The sequence below is a fragment of the Pteronotus mesoamericanus genome, unplaced genomic scaffold, assembly GCF_021234165.1.
Source record: "Pteronotus mesoamericanus isolate MK-2021 breed Mesoamerican mustached bat unplaced genomic scaffold, CSHL_Meso_final contig_164, whole genome shotgun sequence".
NCBI classification, from domain to species: domain Eukaryota; kingdom Metazoa; phylum Chordata; class Mammalia; order Chiroptera; family Mormoopidae; genus Pteronotus; species Pteronotus mesoamericanus.
In genome coordinates, this window is record NW_026555065.1 from 25,051,620 (window position 1) to 25,077,387 (window position 25,768).

Here is a 25,768-nt window from a genome sequence, read left to right on the forward strand (position 1 = left end):
GGAGTAAATATTTTTAAAGATAGGCAGATGTGGGGAAAAGATATTAGATGCTTCATGTGCCCAATATGAAGAGCCCCAGATGAGTATAAGATTTGTAGACTATTCACTAAGTGTTTGGAACTTGAAATTTAGAGATGAATAAGATATAGTACATACCCTCTATGATCATGTATGTGTATGTGTATATAGGAAGGGCAGCCACTTCACACAAATTCAATACTATAACACGGTGGGATTTGTGAAGCTAAATAGAGTGAATACAGTGCTATGGAAGCACATGAGAGAAGGGTGCACTTTACCAGGTATTGAAGGGTCCAGAAGAAGAAAATTAGATGACAATATTTTTTCTGGTCTTTAATAGGTGAATCAGGATTTTCCAGGTAGATAGTGTGTATGTGTGTATTTATGTGTACATGTAGGGATTTGACTCAGACAGAATGGTGGGGGAATACCAGGCAGAGGTATTTACATGAAAATTTCTAGCTTATTCAGGGACTGTATCTGTGTTACTAAGACATAGGCTGGGAGTATTTTAATGGCTTCAGATGAGGTTAGAGAGGTGAGCTCTAGGGTTCATTATAAAGAGTATCCAGCTTTGTTAATGAATTTTTCTATCCATGGGATACTTTTCAAACTGGAGCACGCATAAGAATTGCTCTCCTGTGCTTAACATGCAGATTCCAAGGCCGTACCTCCAGGAATTCTGATTTGGTAGATATGGAGGCTCAAACTGACCTTGATGGCTCATGAACAACAGCGTGAGAATTGCACTCGCAGGCAGGTTTCCAAGCAGGTATCATGCCAATAACCCTAGCACAGGTGTGGAGCATGTATTGGGGGCGGGAGGCAGCAGAGGAATCTGAGGCAAGAAGGAAAATGAGGAAAGTCTGCAATATCTGAAGTGAGAGATGACTTTAACAATTCAGCTCTCATGTAGTTCATGTTTCTGTGGGTCGAGCAGCTCTGTTAGTGGTGGGTGCTCTGAGTGTGGGAAGCTAACTCTTTCGGGGTTTTGTAGCCTCCAGTGCCCAGCAGGCTGTCCTGTCATTCCATACTGCCGCTTTTGAGTGAATGAAGGATTTGGCCTGTCCACCTTGGCAAACTTCTGGGTGCACGTGTATTTTATTTTATAGGATTCTCCAGCTCTTCCTCATTTCTCATCTCCGATCTTGGATTTGGTGACATCGCCTTCCAGGTGGCAGTGGCCCTGGGTGTCCCTGACCCTTTCCAGGCTCAGCTGGACCTCTCCTGGCCTGTTCTGTGCTTTTAAGTTTCTCTCTTTGTGTCTGCCTCTCTCTTTAAAAGCTTTCTTGCATGTGTTCTCCCCCAGTGAAACTGGTCAACCAGTGAGTGTTTCCAGAGCACTTTTAACACCAATTGCATCCAATTGCAACATGTTAAGTGCAACAATGACAGAAGAATAAATAAATCTGAAGACTACAGTTCTGGTGACTGCTTGTTCACTGATGTGTTAAGTTCATTCCTGGCACATAAATATTCAAAGAATAATTAAAGAAGTAACTATATGAATTAATGAATTAATTTGAGGATGGGCAAGCCTTTGAACCTGTTGAACATTATCCTAGGAAACCAGCAGAAAGTCTATTCCAAAGGTAGTGAGGGAGAGAATTAATTCCAGCAGTGAGGCTTGCAGGTGCCTACCACCCAAGGGAGCAGAAACAGCTCCTGCCAGTAAGGTAAATCAGAAAAGACGTCTGTTCCATGTTTCAATGCCTCTGGTTCTATTTTGCTCGTTAGTTTATTTTGTTCATTAGATTCCAGTTATGAGTAAGATCATGTGGTATTTGTCTTTCACCAACAGGACAGACTGGCAGCTGTAAGAGGGGAGGGGCGAGGTAGGGACTGACCGAAAGAAGGTGAAGGGATTAGACAAAGAACACATATGAATAACCTGTGAACATGGACAGCACTGTGGGGGTTGACCGTGGGAGTGGGGGGCAGGCTGGGTAGAGGGGGACAAAGAGGGGAAATTGGGACAACTGTAATAGCATAAACAATTATATATGTGTGTGTATGTTACTGAACAAATGGACCCATGGTGGGGGGTGCCCAGATGCTATTACCGAAACAAAAACACCCCTCCCCCGGGGTCCCTCAGCTGTGGGTCCTTTTACCCGCTGCCCTTGGAATTATGGCTCTGAATGACAGAGTTTGGTGAAAAGGAAAGAAACTATTTATTCAAAAGTTATACAGGTTTGATTAATGGCTAAATGTCACCCTTAAACCTCAAAATCCCTTTAAAACAACCACCAGCACACACACCGTCCTGCCTTCCCCCCTTTGCCCAGTCAGGCCAGTCAGGGGTACCGTCCTTCAGAAGAAAAAGAACAGAAGTCCGGGGCTCCGCTAGGCAGGCCTCTCGTGGTTCTCAGCACCATCCGCTGCGTCGCCGTGATCTCCAGCTCTTAATCCATAACCATGTGGCACCTTCTCATGGCCCACTAGCAAGAGTCCTTTCTCCCCTCTTTCTTCCCGCATGGTCTTCACACTGTTCCCTAGAGTCTGTGTCCCTTTGTCTCTCCTGCAGGCCCCTGTCTCTCCTCCTTCCTCCCCAGGCTACATTCTGCGTTAAGTCTGCATTTAAACCTTCCTGATTAGCTTTGGTGATATGCAAAATAATGCCTTTTGCATTTGAGGAATGAAGCAATCCTGTTATTGACATGCAAAAGGACTCTCAATGGCCTTGCTCAAGGCTCTCAACTCCCATGGCAGCCTGCCCTGGGGTGGGGAGAATGTATTTTTCTTGGACACGCCAATCTCTGGGCCCTGTCACAAATACCCTTTGGGGGGCCCTGGATGTGCCCTGCTACATGTGTATATACATATGTGTATGTGTGTGTGTATGTATACATGTACTAAGATGGGGCAGAGTGCATTCATTGCAGACTGCTACTTGGACATACATAGCCTCCCAACTTTTGGAAATGACAACTTGTATTTGAGGCTGGAAATTGCTTAATTCATGGAGATGTGCTGAGTTGGGTTTCAGGCATTTCCTAGGATTTTGGAATCCAACATTTGTTCTTTGGATTTAACGATGAAATAATGAAGATATAATCCAGGACAAAGCTCTGCCCCTGGGAGAAAATATGTGCATAGGTTTCCTTAGAAAGTGCTGGGGATGGAACTTGGGGGAGGAGGGTTTCCATGCCAACTCTGGACAAGGCCAGGTTGGCCCCAGTGCATGAGTGGCCAGGGAGACCTGTGTAAGATCTCAGTATCCACAGACCCCAGCTCTCACTGGAGGAGCTTGAAACCCCCAGGGGAATTCTGCTGTTCATTTTCTGTAGCAAATTCAGGAAAGGGATTAAGTTAGGGTTTCTTCCTCTTCTCCATACTCTACAATTTAGACATTGATATGGTAAAATGATTATCTGAAATGAAAACCCCTTAATGAATATTTAACTTTTTCTCTGTATTGCCACAAATTATTTTAACATTCCTTGGAGCCTCTACTCTTCCTCTTATTTTAAGAACTTTCACATTTCAGAGTCAAAACAATTCCAAGAAGAAGGAACAGTTAGCCCATAGTGCCTGGTTTTGGGAAGCTAACCTGTTTTGCAGTCAGACTCCTGTGGCTGGGGTGTTTAGGGTCAGTTTTAATGCACTGAGTCTTGCATCAGCATGGGGTTTGGTTTCCCATTTCAGAGCATACCTCTGATTTCATAGAGATTTTATTATTTATTTTTTAAGAAATATATTTATTTTTAGAGAGAGGGGAAGGGAAGGAGAAAGAGGGAAACATCAGTGTGGTTGCCTCTCACACCTCCTACTGGGGACCTGGCGTGCAACCCAGGCCTGTGCCCTGACTGGGGATTGAAGCAGTGACACTTTGGTTCACAGGCCGGCACTCGATCCACTGAGCCACACCAGCCAGGATATTCATATAGATTTAAAAGTTACCTGTCTTTGGTATGAATTAGCTCTCCCTTAGCAAGCTATTTGACTTATCTTGATTCCTATTTGTAATCCTGGGAATTTTTCTTGACCAATAGGAGCCTCAATGTCTCATTTCACATCTGTGAAATGTAGACAATACTGCTAGTTTCCTGGTGAACTTGCCTTGAAAATGACATTAAATTTATATGTTTGAAGCACTTAGCACTATACCTGGAACACAGAAGTCTCTCAGTGAAGTTGGCTATCGACTTTGTCCATTCCTTCCTCATAGAGATGCTGAGCCAAATGCAGTACTAAGGATAGAAAGTTTAGTGCTCTTTCATGGAGAAAACATTTGTATAAGGTTTTAATGGGTGCACTCAAAGCCCATGTCACATTACAGTACACTTAGTTACATAAATATGTGCATGCGTGTGCCACTCCCCCTTTATTAGCCTGTGTTCCTTCTAGGCAAGATGGAGTCTTATTAAGATCTAACAGCCTAACATCCATTATGGAACCAACTACATGTTCACAGTTAATAACCATTATTGGGTTAAAGGCAAAAGTGCAAGAGTCAGAAAAGCCTGGGTTTTAATCCTTGGCAGGTTAACTCTCTGAGTGTTGATGCACTCATTGTAAAATGGAGATAATGATGTCTACCACACTGAGTTGTTCTGAACATTAAGGAGGAAGCAGATGACAAAAGCTCATTGTTGTATCAAAAACACAAATGCGGCTGGCTTACACTGACTAGTATGGCCCAACCAGTTACTAAACTGCTAAAACAATCCCATATGAGTAGGCAAATAACTGACCCCTGAAGTCCCAGACTGCCCCTTCTCTTGTATTATTTGCCCCAGTCCTATGCCTGAAAGCTCTAGACCTCCCCAAAATCTAGCAACAAAGGGGGTAAGTCCTGGTACAGTGAAGCCCTTCAAAACCCTTCTCCAGCACTCTGGCTGGTGCCCATGTCATGTCTATGTCTTACCCATTCTTGACTATTTGAATATCACTATGCATTGTTCCCGGTAACCACAGAACAGCTACGTGATAGGTGCTTGATAAACATGTGTTGAATGCAGTGGGTGGTCACTGAAAGGAGACATGGACATGGCTGCAGAGAGGGCCTCAGCTTTTCCTGTAGCTGCGACCTGCGGGGCACAGCCTTGCTTCTCTATTCAGAAGGGTCCTAGGAGCATCCCCACCAAAGAAGTTTCTTCTGATTGTGTGCACCATGCCTGCAATGGCTGGGTTTGGATGCCTAGGATTCAAACCAGAAATGCTGCAATTGGGAAATAAGAGGAGAAAAAAGGACACGTTTAGTCTCTCCTCCTCCAAATCTCCCAGTATTTGCTTCATGATGGAGGAGTTGACAGGAATAAGGAGAAATGCCTCTTTGTCACCTCTGTTTAGGCCAACCCTTTTATTTCCCTGAAATAATTAAATGTTGAGACCGTTTTACACATTTCTTTGTTTCTTGGGTCAGGAAACAGGGCAAACTCAGAGCCGTAATTGCTCAGGGGTTGTAGAAGAGAAGGGAAAGTGCGGTAGAGTTTTATGTCTATTTTGGAAAAAGTGTGTTAATTATGAAGGTGAAGACAGAGAACAAGGAAGGAATTCAGGTGTACCTCAAAGGAATCTCTACTTCACAATTCCATGGAAGCAAAGTCCCTTTCTCTGCTGACCTGTCATGGCATTTGCAGATTCTACTGTGATAAGGCTTAAATTAAGGAAAGGGAGCGGCTGTACCCAGCTCTCAGGGTCCTGCCTGGGTTGATAAGCGTGGAGAGAGCGGTTGGAAGACACAGGAATATAGAAGAAGCTTCAGAAGCCCAACAACAGCATCCAGGGAACTTTACTTGAATTTTATTCATTGATTTATTTATTATTTTAAGTGGGGATAAAAATGTGAATAACATTCAGTTCTTGCTCTCAAGGACTTCGATTTTAAAGGGAAGATAAAAATACACAGAAATAATAATTTCAAGGAGAATAGGAACGAGTCAAGTGCTTGAGGAGTTTAGGAAAAAGAGAGATTACTTTGTTTAGAGGCCAATGATAGTCATGGGGAAGATACCACTTGGGGTTTGAGGGTGTGTAGGACTTGGATATAGTCCTACATAGTAGGAGGGAGAAGAGACTGATTTCTGCAAGTGCTTAGCAGAGCAGTGGTCTGATCAGAGCTCTGACAGTAATATGCTGGGGAGCCTTAGGGTGAGAGATGAGAGAAACGCAGGGCAAGAAGAGACAATCCTGTTGGTGGGGGCCACCGTGTTTGAAGGACTGGAAAGCTGGTAGACGGCTGGAAAATTGCCTACCCACAGGCTTTGGAACATGGTTAGTCTTGAGGGGCAGCCATGGTAAAGGGGGCAGTTAAAAGGGGAGTCTGAAGTTTAGGTAAAAGTCTGGAAGGCTGACAGAGAGACTGTAAGTCTGAGATGTCAAAGAAAGAAAAAAATAGGTTAAGAGGGAACATTGAGTTTGGTTTAGTCTTTGTTTGAACCCAAGGAACCAACAGGATGGAGGAAGAAGACATCAAGTAAACTGAATGAAATAATGAAGCTGAGGTTGAAGGCCAGGCCTGAGCTCCAGATTTGGGGGTGAAATATATGAAGGTGAAATGGATTGAGAGAGGTACATCTGCTGAAAGGTGTGGAGGTTGACTTTTGGAATCCAGGCAATGTCTAGTTGCAGTTTGCTGAAGAATTTCCTGGTTTTAGCATGGGAAGTGTCACATCTCAGGAAACCTCCTCAGTCCCAGGCAAACTGGAATAGTTGACTGCTCTAAAAATGTAAAACCTCACTGATTAAAACTCCTACATAAGTAACTTTTCTTGCTTTCTTACCTGAGGATCAAACCTTTTTTGCTGAGGCAAATGTGTGTGAGAAAAGCACCATTGTCCGCAGGCTATTCTGCAGCCCTGCTTTCTATCCAAAGAATGAAGTTTTTCGTGGATGAGACTGATAAAATCTGCCCCCTAAGGGCTGATGTTCATACCTAAAAGGAGCAAAATGCTTCCGGCTTTGATGAAAACTGGGCAAACAATTCTGGTTTGGGTGTTTGCAGCGATTATCTTGATGAGATTGGGCCTTGGGTATACTTCACTTGCTGTGCATGTCACCTGCTTGGAATATGGGCCTTGGTAATGGGTGAGTGACAGAAGAGACATAAGGAAAACACTAGGAAATGCCAGGTTTGATATGTTATTCAAGACTTCAACTTGAAAGGAAACTGAAAACAGGTGGCTCTCAGTCCTAGCAGATGTGTTTCACCAAGTCCCTGCCAAACTTAATGTAAATAAGCTGTCAACTTTCCTAGTTCTTCCATGGGTGGTGGCTCTTAGGACAATTCTTGTCAAAATGATCTACTGAGGAACAAAACAGATGCTTCTGAGATGGTCAGCTCCGATCTAGGCCATGAAGGAGAGCCAAAAGACAAAAAAATGTAGAACTCTCATTTCAAGGGAATTAAAATTCAGTCATGAGGTACAAGTGGGTACACGTGATACAACTAGAGAACACTGTCAAAGAAAATCTGAAAAAACTCCATGCTGTGAGGCATAAAAGTAGGTGCTTGAGGCCTTCAGAGGGGGTGTGGCTGTGGATTGGTAAAACCGTTGAGGTCTTCATGGAGGAGGGGGTGCTTTGCCAGTGTCACAGCCTCAGCAAAGGCTCCAACCTCCTTCTCTGGTGGGACCCTGCTTCACCTCTATCCCTCTACTCTTGTTTCATCACTAACATTGAGTTTAAAACATGGTTTGGTGCTAGGCAAGAGAACAGAAGTTTCCACTTGGTTCTCTCAGCTGTGATCGCTTCCAGGTTAGATAGCAGCTCAAGTTTTGTTTCTCATATAATTTCCAAACTCTCAATCAGCCATACACCATTGGGCAGATAGCAGTGTCCTGAGATTTTATATTATGTTAATGATGATGAGAGCTGTCAATGTTTATCTCTATTTCTTTTTTGCCCTCTCATATATTTGCTGGGAAAGAGGAGCTGGAATAATTAATTTAAGAATACTTTCCTACTACAGTCGGATGACATGTGATAGACTTAATTGTTCATCCTGTCAGTGTCTCAAATTATACTGACAAAAAGCATGGGATTTGGTTTGACCCTGTTTGGCTAATGTTTCTACGTGACCTAATGTTTAGGGAGGGACACTCTTAGGCCCTCCGCTGGGCCAACTGGACTTGAATTGGATGCCATAGGCTTGAGCTAAACAGCCTGAAAGGCAAAAGCTAAGAGTCCTAAGTGACTCACTCTGATTTCTTTGTGGGGACTCAGTTTGCAGCACTTTCTTGGTGAAGCAAACCTCTTTGGAAGATGTCACAATCATTGTGTACTTAATTTTTTGCAGAAAAGGGGAAATGCAATTGGACATGTAGTTATTGGAAGAAGGCTTGGAAATAGGGAATGGATATGAAAGGGTTAGTGGCAAGAGCCTGCCTGGGGGGTAAATTTGAATGGCGATAGGGATGAAAGTGTTGAGGCAAGGCAGCACCGCTCTTGCAAGGCAATGGAAAGAGACAAGCTGAGGATCCTAGGGCACTTTGGACAGAGTGATGAAATACCATCTGTTCTTTGTGCGTGTCTTTCACTAAACTTGCACAGTTAGGCAGATGTTACAGTTCCTCTCTGAAGGTTGATGTCCCAACTTTTGTGTCGATATAGTGTGGCTGACATGGAGAAATGTTAGAAGTTAAGAACTCTGGGGCGTCTTGACTCAGGGGCTGCTTGAAAACCACCATGGCCATTTTTCCTGTTTTTGACATTGCGTATGCATCCTGTCCTATTCACGCTCAGTGACTGAGATGTGATCAACTATTTGTCAAGCGAATGAATGCTGTGTGCGGCTCACTAAAGAAATGTTTCTTAGGGAAGAGGGAATGAATAATGGACTTGCTCTTGTCTTGGCTGTCCTTATCATAAAAACTCTCAAACTTAAACATTGATCAAATCTTCCAACCGTTTCAGCTGCCCATCACCCCCTTCCCCATCACTCCCTCTCCAGTCTCCAGAGTTAAGCATGGCTAGGTAAGTGAGGATAACTAACAATATCCCAAAACATAACAGAGGCATGTGTCTTTGGTTTCAATGTTTTTCTGAGCCAGTTTTTTAGTGCTGGGAGACAAGATCACATACTTGACCCTGGGCTCTACCACACGCATCACTTTTTTAGTGAGTCCAGTTCATGTGGCTATGGGCGCAAAGGACGAATTCGAGCTTTGTCTGCCATGAGGAAAGGGATTAGGAGTTCAACCCCCTTTCCTCTTACTGCAGGGGTCTTCCTGCTAACACATTATATTCCTGTCTGGAATTGCAGAGAAGAGATGTTGAGACTTGAAAAGTTGTATATGCCTATGTGTTCTTGTGCTGCTCTTAAAGTTCATGAAAAAAATCATGTTTTCACCACGTCAAGGGGACCAAGCCAAACATTTGGTAAATTTCTGCCTGAGTCTGTTTGGAAACTTTTTGTGGATGAAAGATGCATGGCTCACAATCTCATCATTGCTGGTCCTGGATGGTAAGATTTTCTTTGGCCTAAATACACATGTATGTATCTGTACGGTGGAAGTGGGGGGAATACCTGACTAAGATATAGAAGTATTGTCAAAAGTTCTCTTTATGCGGAAATAACACTTGAAAAGAAAAAAACAAACCAACAATTAAATAAATAAAGTAGCCTCAAGACAGCTGGAGATATAACCTTGACCAAGTCAGTTCTGACTTAGCCGCCAAGAGCTTCCATTTAATTCTGGCTGGATTTGACTATATTTGTGATGATATGGAGAGGACATGGGTGTGTGGCCTGGCGCATATTAGGATCCTTGTCTCCTGCAACACAGCCTGAACCAGAGAGGATGGAAAGTTCTGGATTAAAGTTTAATGACTGGGCTCAAGCTATCTACATGAATAACACTAAATTCATGCCCAAATTTTGCCAGAGAGGGTCCATGCCTTTTCAGTAAATGCCAAATGAAATAAACTTATGACCAGGGTTTGTGCCAAAAGGCCTTCCTAGAACTTTTTCAAATAGGTTCGATCCTTTTGGCTTGAAGTTACCACACAGGAGGCTCTTTGGCCAAGTTATATTATCTTTTGGGAAATTTATTTACTTCCAACAGAACAAAATGTAACCTACATCCAGTGCCCAAGAGCATCTACGTAGCAAATAATCATATCAATGAAAATTGATCTCTCCCTTTAGCAGCAGTTGGACCACAAAGGAAATGGGGCGACCAATACCTCTGAAGGCTGCCAGCCCGAAAGGGTGAGTCTTGTCTGTGGTGAAAAGAACGTCCTCACTGTCTGGATGTCTGCTTTTATTAGGGATCATATATTTTTCTTATGTGAACTCATGACCCAATAATAAACTACCCAGCTATTAAACCAGTTTCCTATCCTAAACCACCCTCCTAGGCCAGCTGTGAGCAGGCATGCCTCTGCTAGCAGCCTCAGCCTGGGCTGTGAGCGCCATGAGCTCCATTCCGATGCCATTTTGGACCCATGTGGCTGGCTGGTATATAGATGGCAAGGAACATAAAAAAAAAGTTTACTCCCAGCTGCCTCCACCAGGGCTGGTTGTGATCTATGTTTATGCCATGGCTCAGATACGATGGATGCTTCAGGAGCCCAGTTAGGCAAGCATAGCATCCTTTCTATGTGAGGAAGACCTGAGCTGTTCCTGGATTCTGGTTTGCTGTGTGCTCTTCACTGGAGGGAGTTCCTGTGTAGGTTACAGAAGCCCATGTGGACCCTAAAACCTTGGAGGTACTGAAAAACATCAAATTATTTTCCTCTGTATTCTTTTCAGGGCAGTCTGTTTGCCCCTCAAGTGTGTACATCTGACCCTGCTCTTGGTAACTTCTCTCATTAGACTCTCAGAGACCTGAAAATTTCTTATGTTGCTCCCTCCACCTAGAACAATCTTTGCTAGCTGCTCTTCTCATAGCTGGATTCTTCTCTTCTTTCAGATCGGTAAAGGCTTTTTCTAAGTTACCACCACACTGTTTGCTACTTTCTGTCAGAGCACTTTGTTGATTTTCTTAGAAACACTTATTAAAATTTGTTATGACAGATATGTGTACATTCTTCTTCTCTTTTAAACAATTAAAAAGTAAACTACCAAATCTATATTATTCTTTCTTTACATGTGGCACTTAGCACATAGTAGGTTGTCGATAAATATACACTGGTTGAGTGGATGAACGAGGCTACTGTCAGCCCCTGGAAATGATGAGAATCGTGCTTTAATTTTCCCAGAAAAGGTCAGAAAACAGCTTCACCTCTCTTCCTCTTGGCACATTAGGAGAGTAGAGAGAAGAATTAGCATAGAGGGAATAGTGAAATACTTCCAGCATAAATTTTATTGTTGTCCAAGAAAAATATTAGTAGGCTAAGCTAACACCTTTGTGCCCAGACATGCCTGCCCCTACCAGCCACCTCGCCAGCATCTCTCACTCTGCCAGACTGAGCAGCTTGTGCCAGAGCCCCTGTTTCCCTGTATGGTTAACCATTAGAGTTGACTGAAGAAATGCTGGCACATCATTTACCCCCTGACACCCTCTCAGTAAGGATTAATCATCTCCATGAGATTTGTTTATGTGCTTGACTGATTTTGATTATTCTTGGTGCCTTTGGCAGGAGCGGGTCCTTTGCATAGAGCTCATGGAGGTCTAGGATGCTTCCCTGTCCTGCAACCTTAAGTTGCTCTCAGTAACATCGATCTAGCTCCTTCTAAACCCAATCCAATCTTTATTAAAAGGCTACTATGCAAATAAATGGTGGTTAATGAAGGTGTTCACTAAGACATTTGAGGGATTTCTTACATCAGGGCTTGCAAATTCAAATGTCTATATGACCCAAGTAGAAAATATAGATGGAATAAGTTATAGGCTGTGAGAGTGCTGGGGAGAGCATGACCAGTCTGAGGAGGTCACTGGCCGCTCGGAGTTGTCCGATTAGTGTTACTCAAGATCGAGGAATCACTATTGCCAGATTTCTTGATTTTACAAGAGAACATGGAAGCCCAGATTTCTCATGTGGCCTTTCCCAACATGTAAATCACATTACTGGCAAACAAAACAAACAAACAAATAAACAAACAAACAAACAAAAAAACCCCAGCCAGGTCTGACTATAGCTCATAATCACCAATTCATAATACTGATTTGCACCAGAAGTGCAGACTTATTTATGAACATTTTAGCTCAACTGGAAACCATGTGGACTAATTTTGTGGGCTAAATTTATGGGCTTTCAGCCGCCATGTATCAGTTCATCTCCTGTGGTGCTGATGGCTTTCAGTCCTCAGCTATTATGTGTCACTGTCTATTCTCTGGTGCTCCTTTATCCTCCAGAAGATTCACATGACTCGTTGCTACATATGTGGTGGTGGAGGGGGGGGGGTGAGCTCACGAGATACCTTCACAAATCACTCAGAGCACTTGTTGTTGCTTTGAACAGCTCTGAGTTAATTTTCTCTTCCTTTCTCTCTGCCTTTATGTCATCTTGGCTTCCCTGTATTCTGCTCTAGGAACTCCTTTTCTTTTTCCCACTTCATTCATTCTCCTGACCTCCTTGCAGAAACTGGTTAGCTGTTTACAAAAATTGTTTATTCTTCTTCCTGGGCACATGACTAGACTGCATTTCCTAGTCTTTCCTGCAATTCGCAACTGACCTGTGGGATTTTCATGGACCCAAACTACCTTTTGCATACGGCACTCCCCGCCCCCACTCATGCAGCCTTACCTTTCCTCCCCAAGTGGCACGATGCAGGATGCAGATAAATGGCAACTTTGAAATGTAAGAGTTGGATATGGCAAACTACAAAGTGGAAGACTCTTGCTTGCAGCTCAGAAATCTTGTCTTCTACCTTACATGAGTGAGAAATTAACTGCTACTGTGTCTGAGCTATTATCTGTTTTGGCGTGTGTTCATGACTATTATATGTCTGCTAGATTATAAGCAACATAAAATCAGGGAGACTGCCCTATTTATTTTTTTCTGGCTGTATTCCCAGAACCCTAGCATAGAGGCAGACACACCAGAGGTGCTCAATATGTGTTTCTGGAGTGAACAAATGAATGAATGAATGAGTGAGTGAATGAAAAAATGTCTCCATAGAACTTTAGAGCTGGTAGGAACATAGATATCATCCACCCCAGTCCTCTTATTATAACAAATGAAAAAATGGAGGCTCGCAGAGAGAAAGTGCATTGTCCAAGGCTGAAAAACTACTTTATTCCAGGGATCTATAAACGGGGAGCCCCAGTTTGTAGTATTTTACCATCCCATGCTTCTCTCCACGGTAACCATATTTTTTTCCATTGAGTTTAGAGAGTGAGGAAGGGAGAGAAGATTTAGAGAGAAGGGAAGGGAGGGAAAATGGGAGAGAGAGAAACATAGATGGGGGAGAGATAACATCAATTGGTTGCCTTTGGTATACGCCCTGATTGGGAACCAGGTATGTGCCCTGACTAGGAATCAAACTGGCGACCATTAGGTTTGTGGGATGACGCCCAACCAAGTGAGCTGCACGGGTCATTGCCATGGTAACCATATTTGTATGAGCAACTGCTAAGGAAAAAAGAAAAAGAAAATCTCATGCCTTAATTTCTAACCTATCAAATTCAACTAGAATGCATTGCATAATCACACAGTTCACATGTGGGCCATACTGCTTTGCTGGTGCTTTATGGGAATCTCCTTTGTAAATCATATAGCAAAAAAGAGATGTAACTGTCACTTGATTCGTACCTTATAGAGTTAGGAAAGTCATCCTTCAACAACGGAACTTGAACAGGAATTGGCAGAAAGGATTGGATTTTGTTTGGGGGTTAGACTCTGGGAGTATTATGCTGTGTAACTGAAGCTCAGAGTCAGCAAAGCATGCTGTGTAGGAGTGCGGTGGTCTTAGCTAAACTGAGGCATAGACTGAGAAAATGGAAACGGCTGTTAGAAGCTTGGCCAAAAGAGAAGATAGATCAAAAGATTATATTTGATAGTTGGTGCTTAGATCTCTTTTATTTGAATGAAAAGAACATGATACTGGTAAATATCAACTGCATTTCAACTCTTAAACATTCATGTAGAACACCTCTCTGCGCATTGCACAGCCTTATTCCAACCCAACCATTGACAAACTGCAAGTTGCCCACAAAGATCTTTCAAAACTGAACTCTGTGATGGAATAAATAAAAAATAAAGATTCTTCTGGGGCCCATTATTATATGTTTCTGGCTGCATAAATCCATAATTCTGTATCCTAGGTCTTTTAAAAGCAGGAATAGTTTGAAATGTTCTGGTTGCACATTAACCCCTATGATGGCATTGACTGAGTCTGTCGCGGAACCTCTGTGGATTGGCAGGTCAAGGTGATGGAAGAAACACTCATGTTCACTCTCCTAACAGGGGATTTGGATGATTTGGGACTCCATGAAATAAATGCATTGTCAGCTTCTTCTTCTTCTTGAAGATAACATTAATTTAAGACAAATGCTGTATGACTTCACTCATATGTGGAGTCTAATGAACAAACTGAAGTAACAAGCAAAACAGAGACAGACTCAGATGGAGAGCAGGCTGACAGCTGTTGGGGGTGGTTAGGGGGGAGGGATTGAGCAAAAAGTGAAACAGGACTCATGGACATGGACAACAGGGTGGCGATTGTGGGGAGAAGCGGGTACAAGGAGGATAAATGATAATGGAAAAATACAATAAAAAAGTTTTAAAAATAATTCAAAGGAGTAGGAGATGGAGGATAAGTATTTTTTTCCCTGAAAAAATGCTTCGTGCTTGCAATTTCTTCTTTTGAGGATACAGTGATTCTATTTTTAATCAGTTCATGCTAGAGAAGGGACAGAATAAAAGAAACAGTGATTCTGAACCCTAAGATATCAGGGGTGTATCTTCTCTAGTCCATGTCCACAGTCTTTGGGGCCAACATCAGACTGGTTTTAATGGATTGGCATTTTCACCCCATTGTGGTAATGCACACATCCTGTGTCCCTCATCACTGCTGGCCCCAGCCAAGGACCACGCTCCCGTGGAGTGCAGCCTCCCCTCCAGAGAGACCTGCCCTGGACAGCATGGGCAGGGACACCTGGGACTGGTACCATTTAAACCATCACACAAGATTGCTTTACTCCTAAATCTGAATTAAATTCAGAGCCCCACACTGAGAGTCTGAGAAGCCAAGTTAAGGGAACCCTGCTCAGTCCTTTTCCTAGGAAGACTGCTCTCATAGGTCACCCCAACCATAATGTTTGTTGAGTTAAGTGCATTAAAAGGTGGCTTGTGAGATCATCAGACTAGGTAGGACTTTCTTCGGAGGAACACCTGAAAAGGTGAGCATGGTTGAAATTCGGGAGAGAAGTACAAAAAAGGAAGCGGGTCTATGAAATGCTGTGGAAATACTTCCAGCAGCTAGCTGCTCTGTGCTTGGGGGCATGTGAATGTGTGTCCTGATTTGTTTCATTAGGGGGATGAGGCAGGTTAGGGAGAGCAGAGGAGCGAAGGAGAGAGTATTAGAAATCATAATTTAGGGGGAGTTTTTCATATTTGATTTTTAACAAATTGCATAGAAAGTTAACAGATTGCAAAGAAAGTTAACAAATTGCATAGAAGGAAAGGGAAAACCCCGCTCTTCCAAGTCGTGTCATTGTGGTATTGAGCAAATTTGTATTTCTGCAACCTCAAGAGGGTATAAACAAACTCTTTTCTTTAAGTATGGGACAAAAGCTGCTTCTCTCTACACCTTTCTGAGTTGCCTCATAGCTTTTACACACACTCCCTGCTCTTCCCCATCCAACACGAGCTACAGCACTACAGGATTGGGCAATGGCCTTTCACACTTTCCAGTCCTGCTGGTCATTTTGCAATTACAAAATGTAATAGATAGCATCTGCGTCAAGGTCAAGGTCTGTTTCGAGCCTTCCTGTTTGGTTGAGCTTTCAACAGCTCTTTAGCTGTTCCTTTGAACTGGTAATATTCGAAGTATGGAAGTAAGCATCTAAAATTATTTTCACCTTACTTTCAAAGATTGATTTTTCTTTAAAAGAATCAAGTATAAATGGGAAAAAAAGTACATTTCCCCACCCTCACCTCTTGCCAAAGCACTACAGACTTTCCAGGCTAATCTGCATTTGGGCACAGACCAAACTTGACATGGTTGAGCTCAAAGGGCAAAAAACGGTTTGTAAGACTTATGAGCCTGTGGAGGGAGGGTTTTATTTTTAATTAGGGGCTTATTTAGAATGGAAATCTGTATGTAATCTGAACTGCTGCATGCACTCTGGTGGACACTAAATGAGGGAACAATGGGAACTTCTGTTGGAACTTTATCTGAACTGCAATTCTGTTCTCCATACCTCAGTTGTCCAGGTAACTATATTGTCGACTGCGGTGACTTGAGTGTAAGGGCGTTCTCAGATGGAAGGCAGGGAAACTGTATACAGCTTTCAGTGGTGGGGGGCAGGGGAAGGAAGAGAGAGAAAAGGAATCACTGTGGCCAACTGAAATGCCTTTTGTCTCCCTGTATTACATGCTTGTTTCCAAATCTGAAGCAAGTACCTAGAAGTCTCCTTTCTCTTCCTTCTCCTGGACAGGAAGTCTTTTCCCTGTGCACTCTCCTAGTTCCTGGTCACCTTACAGCGTCTGGGAAGGCCAGCTAAGTATTTAGACTTGGAAATGCTCCTGCTGCTTCTCCCCTCCATAGCAACAAGCTGCACTTGGTAGCCATGTCATAAACCTGCGTAAACATATTTTCCTTTCTGTCTTGAAAGTTCACATAACTTTCTTGACCTACTTTGTATACACTAAGACTAGAGCCAAAAATGTACTTTGCCTCATCAGATAGAGGTTTTGCCTGCCTGATCCTGACTTTTTTCTGTGTATCAATATTTCTTGGCAGAGATACTTCCATTAAAACTGCTGTCTTGGGATTGGAGATGAAAGGACCCGACACTTAGCAATAGATGAGCTAAGTCTAACAGAGAGAATGACTTATTGATTCAGGGGTTTGGGTGAGGATGATAAACATATAGTTATGCTCTGCTTGAATCCAATACTCTTTCCTACCCTTCTCTCCTTTTGAAAATGGATGAGTTCTGTCTAAATGATATGGGATGTGAGAAGAGAGCATGCTAAAACATCACTTGAGAGGAATCCATTGGTGTGCAGACAAACCATGAGAAGGAGTAAAAAGCATATTTTCAGGATTGTTGTGGTAAATTTATTAAATAATTTTCTTCTAAGGAGCATTGGGAAACATTTGCCATTGAATTTGATCACATTCTTTCTCGAAGGTCTAAATGGAAATTCCATATGAGTTCTGGGAAGGAGGGGCTGCCCTTCTCTTGGGGAAGGAAGGAAACAGGAAAGCAGCCTTTGGTGCAGTATAGGAATGGTACCAATGAGATGAGTGAGAGAGGAGCAAAGGGTCTTTCAAAGAGAAAACCAAGACTCACGTGCTTTTAAAGTTATAAGTTTTCAAAAATTGTTATTTTATAACTTACTTTCAGTATACTGGGACCCATTAACTTATGATAGGTAGAATTAAGTGTAATTTTTTTTTAAAAAAGAGAAAAACCACCACTTAGGAAGAGAGGGAGCAAGGTGAACATGTTTATCTATTAACAAATTTTTGTACTTTTGAAATTTAAAAAGTTTTTCCCATTATTACTCTTTGCACAACTCAAAAACAGTTATTGTTCCCTGTTGTATGTGAGAAAGGTGGGACTGAAAAAGGTATTCCAGACGTGAAATTCAGATTGTGTTGGCAGGTAACTCAACCAAAGGCATTTATTCTCTATAGTTTTCCAAGCCACTCTCCACTCAAAGGAAGGCAGGCACAAAATATGAGATGACAGGAATAAAAGCCCCCAGACTGGCTTTTTGAGAGAGAGAACAGTTCTTTAGGGGCCTATTGGGGCATTTGTAATGGTACCTGTACCCACCAAAGAGGGAATTTCAGAAGATTGAGGTGAGAAGTGAATACTCGGTATTTTTGTCTGGGAGTACACTCTGCACAGCAAAGCAGATATATCTTGTTTGATTTGGGGGTTACAGCATTGAAAATTTCAATGATTCAGGGGTTTGGGTGAGGATCAAGTCCCCATTCTGATGCACTAACAAACTTATTAAGCATTTTAAATAGTGAAAGCAGAGGCTAATATCTTTACATATTAATCAGTCAGTCCACAATGGGTTAGAGAAATGTAGATTTCAGTTTTGAACACCATGTTTTGCTTTATCAGAATCTAATGAAGTATTTCAAGTGTTTCCTTCATGATGTGGACACTTACAATTACTGCTCTTTGCATTTATTATAATTACTAAGATGTTGGCTTTAGTAAGGACTTGTGTTAACCCTATGTGAGAGAGAAAAAGAATGAGACCAACAAAGAGATCCTTTTCTGCAGGCCAGACCCAGGTCAGGACCTGGGAATCCTGAAACCAACAAACTGAAATAAATTTGGAACTGAAGGCCAGAGACGGCTCTAAGAATAATTGTGGTAGTCCATATTAATTGAATATGGATTACGTGGTTGGTTCTAAGTAGATTACTTATCGTCGGGGTTAATTTTTTGTGCCAGCTTGACTGAAGAAGGGAACATCCAGATATCTGGTAAAATGTTTTTTTTTTTCTGGATGTCTATGAGGGTGTTTTTGGAAGAGGTAATTTCTGGTAAAGATCCACTCCTGCCAATGTGTTGGGGGAGGCACCACCCAACCTTTCCCTCTTTGTGAGCTGGGACATTCACCTTCTCCCTCCCTTGGGCATGGGAGCGCCTGGTTCTTGAGCCTATGGCATGAGACTGGGAATTACACCACCTCATTCCCTGGTTCTGAGGCCTTCAGACTGGGATTGAATTATACTACTGGCTTGTCCTGTTTCATCAACTTGCATTCAGCTGGTTGTGGCATATCTTGGCCTCCATAATCGCATGAGCCAATTCCTATAGTAAATCTCTTCTCAAATATCTATCTATATATCCTATTGTTTCTGTTTCTCTGGGGGAACCCTAACTAGTACACATACACCATCTCTTTTAATCCTCAAAGCAGATCCATTGAAAGAACCATTATCCTTCCCATTTTACATATGAGAAGAGCGAGCCCTAAACTTGCATCTAGATGTACTGCTGGCAAATTGCTAGGCTGGGATTAGCATCCTGCTCAGTCAGACTTTAGAGTTTGAACTGGACCCCAAAGCAGGAACTTAAGTTTAATTTTATGGAGATTGATGTGGGAGACACCATTTGCCCAAAAACATCTTCAGATAAATCATCTTGAGTTCTTTGCTGAAGTTCACTTACTCAGATAATAAAGTGTTAAATTAGTCCGACTGCCACTCTTCTTGAAGAAACTATAAAGGCAAGTGAGAACCAAATAAAATAATGGTACTAGAATGAGGCCCAGTTGACTGTCTCACTTTCCTTTCTCTTGAGAATGTGCCTCAGTATACCTACAAATATTAATTTAGAAAATAAGTATACAACCCAGTACTATGATAAGTACTATGGTAAGTACTGTTAATTAAGCAAAATAATAAAAGCACAACATACTTGAAACAATTAGGTAAGTGTAAGAGAACACATTTGTGTTTAAATAAATAGTATAATTCATTTTGCTCCCCAAACATTCTGTGTTAAAATGATCCCACAAAAGGAATATCTTTGATTTCTAGGTGATCTAATAAAAGGATACTTCTCAAAGTATCTGGCTTCAGTATTTGCTTTTGCCATGCCGGGCCCATACCAGAGGGAACTAGCTGAACCAACCTCGGAGCCTCATATTTGGTGCTCAGTAAATATAAATGAGCTCAAGAAAGCAGTGATCCCCAATCTTCTTGGCAGCCGACGGTCTTCCTTGGAAGAGAATTTTTCCACAGACCAGAGTTGGGGGGATGGCTTTGGGATGATTCAAGCGCATCACATTCAAACTCACCTCCTGCTGTGCAGCCTGGTTCCTAACAAGCCAGACTGGTCCTGGTCCACAGCCTGGAGGTTGGGGGCCCCTGCAATGAAGGACATCTCATATGCCAATTTAAGGACATCACTGAATGGCTTCATCAAACCAGGCAAATCAGGAAGGAACAGCTGAGGAGTTCAGAACCTTCCAGGACAGAAACCTAAGTAAGCAGTGGAAATTCACAGGATTTATTATTAAAATATTAAAATAAATCTGATTAGGATTTTAAAACTTAAACTCTTATTCTCTTAAAATATCACATTAATTAACTACACTTTGATCTATGAAGTGATTCTTGAAATGTTTCTGCATTTATCCTTTAGGTTATTATCTGCCCAATCAAACATGCAACTCCTGGAAATCTTCACATGAGTTTTTCAGAAATAGAACCTGCACTTGCTTTTGAGATCAGCGTCAGACTTGGAGTCCCTGTTGGTTGTGATAAGGCATCATTTATAGGTGGTCAACTTTATGTGCCAAAGAAAATGGAATCTGAATTCAGGCCGTTGGCAAGCAGATTTATAAGGGTACGGCTATGATAAATTCAAGAAGAATGTGGTAACAATTATGAAAACTGACAAGGTTTGAAATGAAGTGGCCCTTTTTTACACTGTGGCCATGATAACATGAATGAGGGAGCTGAGTGAGGGAGGAATGTCCAGTTGTTAAAGAAACCTGTGCAGACGTGGTAGACTCTATGGATTTTTAGTTCTGTGCTTCTGTTTTCTCATCATGATCAAGTTAATGAAGCCTAGAACCTTCTTTGTTTAATAATGAACTTGTTTGGAATGAGATTTGAACACCATTTAGGAGCAATACCATTTCCTGCAAGTGGCCATTACTTCAGTGTTTTATTTAAATTAAAAGTTAATGAGAGTTTATTTTTGCCTTTTAAGGAGAGGTATTACTAGACTGAGACTTTGTTATTTCTTGAGAAAAGCTTTCTGTTGTTATAATCCCCATTGATGAATAAATAATCTAGGGACATTTGACTCTTGGAAGCGACCCATCTCTTTCACCCTCAGATTCCCCTCAGTCCTTGGTCAGTGATTCCTCAAGGAATAAGACAGAACCAGAGGCCAGGGATGGTTTCCTTGTGATGTTTCTAGAAAGATACCCTTGGTTAAGAGAGCCAGCATATAAAACAATAGCTTTCTGACTTAATTATAATAAAAATAAAACCCAATTTATGGAACTCTTCTTAAAAGTTTCCTATATTCTATATTGGTCATCTCTTCATTTTATACAGTTTCTAAGGTAGTTGGTATTTTTACCATTTAATAAATAAGGAAGCAAACACTTGTAAAAGTTAGCTAACTTGCCTAAGACCACACAGCCAGTCTGTCGCCAAAAACTTTTGCTGGTCTACGGACATTGATCGCAGCAGCAGCAGCAACAACAACAACAACAACAACAACAACAACAACTACAAGTTTTTGCTTGTTGAAAACGGTCATACATACAGTCTCTTACATGTAACAGTCACGTTCACATCAGCAGTGACCATGGGCATGGGTCCGGTGCTGCGTGCTGAGCGACACCACCAGGATTTGCGTTCAGAGCTGCTGTTTGTATGTAGTCACAGTGGAATGCAGAAAATCCCTTGTTCAGAGCAAAGCGGGGGAACCCACTGAAGTAGAACAGCAAGCTGCTCAGTATCTGGTCTTCCTATAGGTATGAAACACCTGATAAAACTCATTCAGAAAAAGCAGGGCACATCACCAGAGATGTCAAAAGCATTTTTCTGTTCTCTCTGGCACAGTCAATTCCTGCGTCTACTCAGGCTGCACGCACATTACTGTGATCAAAATCAGTCTCTAAGTAGCAAAGATCCATTCTCATTTTCTGTATTCATAATAGTTGAGTCATATATTTGGTTGGCAAAAAAGTCTGCTTAGTTTTCTCTGTAAAGTAAAAGACACAGTTATTATTTTCACCAATAACTATATTGTTATGTATATTTTGAGTATGACGGCTGTCTCCCACTGCTGGCTTGTAGTGTGTAGAGGCCAGGGGTGCAGCTAAACATCTTCCAATGCATAATGCAGCCCCACAACCAAGAATTATTTGACCAAAATGTCAGTACCAAGAAACTTCGCAAACCACTTTGGATACATTTGATCAGTCACAGTACCTTCTCCATATGCTGAACAAATCTTTTTGTTCTTTTGCACTTCAGCTGCATTTTTACCTTTCTTGAAATAATAAAGCATAATACACTGAAAATGTTGCATACTTTGTTCCATCTTCAATATTAAAATGGCAGCAAAAATTTACCAATTTTGATAAGTTTTTTTTTTAATGTACACTGTTATGACAACTGTCACAATACAATCTAACAAAATTGCTTCTAATTAGGTGAAAGACAGTTAAGCACTACTAGAGCCATTGTATGGAAAAAACTAAATGAATTTTTTTTCCAACCTGATAAGATAGAAATAAGCTAAACGATTGTCTGTGGAGAGGAAAAGGGACTTAGTAGGCATTTCTTTATCTGTTCTCCATTTTAGGCAGGGTTATGTCCCTTTCCTCAGACCATGTCAGACTGTAATAACTTTTTGTAATTTAAGGAGCTCATTTTTCCAAATTTCTTAGATGATTGCATCTTCCACTTTCCAGTTGCCCTTTTGCATGTAGCCCAAGACTTTTTAAATCAACTAATCTATCAAATGTTCTGTTGACATTTACACAAGTGTTTTCTTCCCGTGGCAAAGACAGCTGCCCTTCTGGTATTTTCTAGAAGACTAGACAAGAGAACAGATGGGAATAGATCTCTGTGAGAGAGAAACAGCAACCAGCTGGATTAGTGCTTTTTACATGGAAGGGTTTAAGGTCAGAGCTGTGCAGCCATTGGGGCATGTCCTCACCCTCTGTGGTGCAGGGGGCTCTGTGATCTGTGGGAAATCCCAAGCGCTCCACTGAAGATGAATGAGTCACTGGGAGCTCTGTTTCCGGTGCTGGGGATCCTGACTTGGCAGGAAATTTGTCATCATGCAGGCGTGCTCCTAAGTGTCCCTCTATGATTGAGCCCCCAGTGCGCCCTTTCCTAAGTTCCTGTCAAACGAGCCAAAAATATGCTGAGGAACTACGTCAGGAAATATGTGAAAAATGCTCCAGAGAAAGCATTTGCCTTTTAGGTTCAGAAGCTCAAACTGAGCCAAATCTCTGGCATAGCTTTAGACCACAGATGAATTCCTGGCCTCAAGGTTTAGGTTTGGCTGACATGATCATTAAAGAGACAGATCATTAAAGGTTGTCCCTGCAGTGAGGGGTCCTGTGGCTGGAAGAGCTTCTTTTTGTCCACCCTACTATGGTTTAATTGACAGCATTTACTGGTGCTTCACTCTGAGAACTGATATCCTGGGAGGCATGAGGTGGGGGCACTCAGTAAGTTTGGTGTTCCATTGTTTTGATTTATTGGCCTACATTTAATGAATGATTTTTGTTGAATCAATATGTAAAGGTCTACAATTGTGGATTTCATTGGTATTCCCTTCCAAAGCAATTACAGAAGGAACTCAAAAGGGACATTAGACCCATTGCATTTAGGAGAAAGAAAGTAGCATAGGCTCTGGGGTTAAGGATACAAAATAACTAAGCTGTGTCTCCACTTTCATAAAGACCATAGTCCGTATGAGGTAATGTCTTGGGTTGAAACATGTAAATAAATAATTAACCTTAAGGCAAAGGAATAAGCCACAAAACAGAAGTATAGTTAACCAAGATGGAGGTTGATTATGCTGGATGGAGGAAGATTTGGGGAAGACCAAGAGGTAGCCAAGAGGTTAGAGCTTAAAAAGTAAATAGGGCCCTACAGACACATAATGTGATGAAGGGACATTTTTGACAGAAAGAAGAACATGAATAAAGGCACAAATGACATGTGTGAAATCTTCAGAGAAATGTGAAGCATCACTATGAGCATGAAGTGTATGGAGACGAGGTGGGGCTGGGACCGAAAACTCAGGGAGATCTAAATTGTGGCAGGCTTTCCAGGCCAGTCCTTGGAATTTTGAACTTCATATACTAGGCTGTGGATGGTCATTGTGGGCTTTTAGGTAGGAAAATTGTATGAATACAATTGTAATTTCTTTTTTTTAAAAAAGATTTTATTTATTTTAGAGAGGGGAATGGAGGAAGAAAGAGAAGAAGAGAAATATCAATGTGTGATTGATTGCCTCTTGTGCACCCCCTCCTGGGACCTTGCCTACAACCCAGGCATGTGTCCTGCCTGGGAACTGAGCTGGTGACACTTTGGTTTGCAGGCCAGCACTCAGTCTGCTGAGCCACACCAGCCACGGCTGCAATTGCAATTTCTGTCACTGACGTGCCGTCATTGATTTTCAAAGACTAGAGGATGCCCCATCTTTCATGCCATCCCCAATCTGAAGAGGACACAAAAACTGTGGGACTCAGCACAATAAAATTTAAAAATAGCCTTTCTAATCTACAGATTTAGTTTTCTTTTCTTAAAAATATAAGCAAATTATTTTTTTCTTTGATAATATCATGGCACTAATTAAAAGTATTATTGAAAAAACTCAAGTGCTATAAGCAACAGAGAACTTTTTATCCCCTTGTTTTTTTGTTCTTTTCAGCTTTTATCTCTGAAAAGAGTCTCATGAGAGGCCATTTGATGCCAGAGGTAAACCTGCCGTAGGCAGAGACAGAACTGGTATGTGTGTGCGCGTGCGCCTCAACATTTCCTCACCTTGGAAAATACAAGCAGAACCCACTCCTCAGGAAGTTTAATTTATAAAGCTGCCACAGAGCAAACAGTGTGCCCTTGTCCTGCGATAGGTGAAAGAGCACAGGACTAGGAGTTGAGGCTGGTATCCCAATCCAATTTTTTATATTGAAATGTTGTGTAAACTTGGGCAAGTCATTTAATTTTTCTGAGTCTCTGTTTTTAATATTTGAAATAGATGAAGTACTAATTACCTTATTGTATGAGTTTGCCAGGGCTGCCATAACAGAACACCACAGACTAGGTGGTTCAAACAACAGAAATATCTTTTCTCACTGTTCTGGGGGCTAGAGGTTCAAGACTGAGCTGTTGATAGTTTAGTTTCTTCAAGAGGCTTTTCCCCTTGACTTGCAGGTGGTCACCTGTTTCTGTTTCTTCACATGGTTATATCCCTCTGTCTGTGTCTCTGTCCCAATGTCCTTTTCTGGTAAGTCATTTTCAGTCATACTGGATTATACTGTATTCATCCCAATGACCTCATTTAACTTGAATTACCCCATTAAAGACCCATCTCCAAATACAGTCACATTGGAAGGAACTTGGGATTAGGACTTCAACATACAAATTTTCGGGTGGTGGTGGTGCAAATACCTACGTATATTATATGTGTGTGTTTAATGGACCAGTAAGATAATTTTGGGAAGCATAAATCTTACCATGAATACAAAGTATTTGTAACTATGGTTGCTGGGTCAAATATATTAACTGAGCTCTCCCTCTGGGTTGATGGTCTCTTCTCCTCACTAGCCTGGAAAGCACATGCAGGTCTCTGTGTTAATGTTTTCTTCCAGCGTGTAGAGCAACCTCCTTTTAATTATCCATACGTATGCATATGATCATTATCCTATTTTATTTTAACCTTTATTGATAGATTTTACCAATAGTAATTTCTTCTCTGTGATTGAGCACATGCAATGTTCTACTACAAGCTCCCTTTTATCTTCACCATATTATAAATTAAACGACCTTCTAAGGAGATGGGCAAGCCTTTGGAGAAAGTAGTGGTCCTGAGGGCCTTAGAGAAGACCTTGCAGTCATAAGAGGTGAAAAGGGATCGTGGGTTACTGCATCTAAACCTTCAGAAAATGGTTCACAGCCACCTCTCCTGGAGCCTCAGGGCCAGGAGGAGAAGGCTGACCC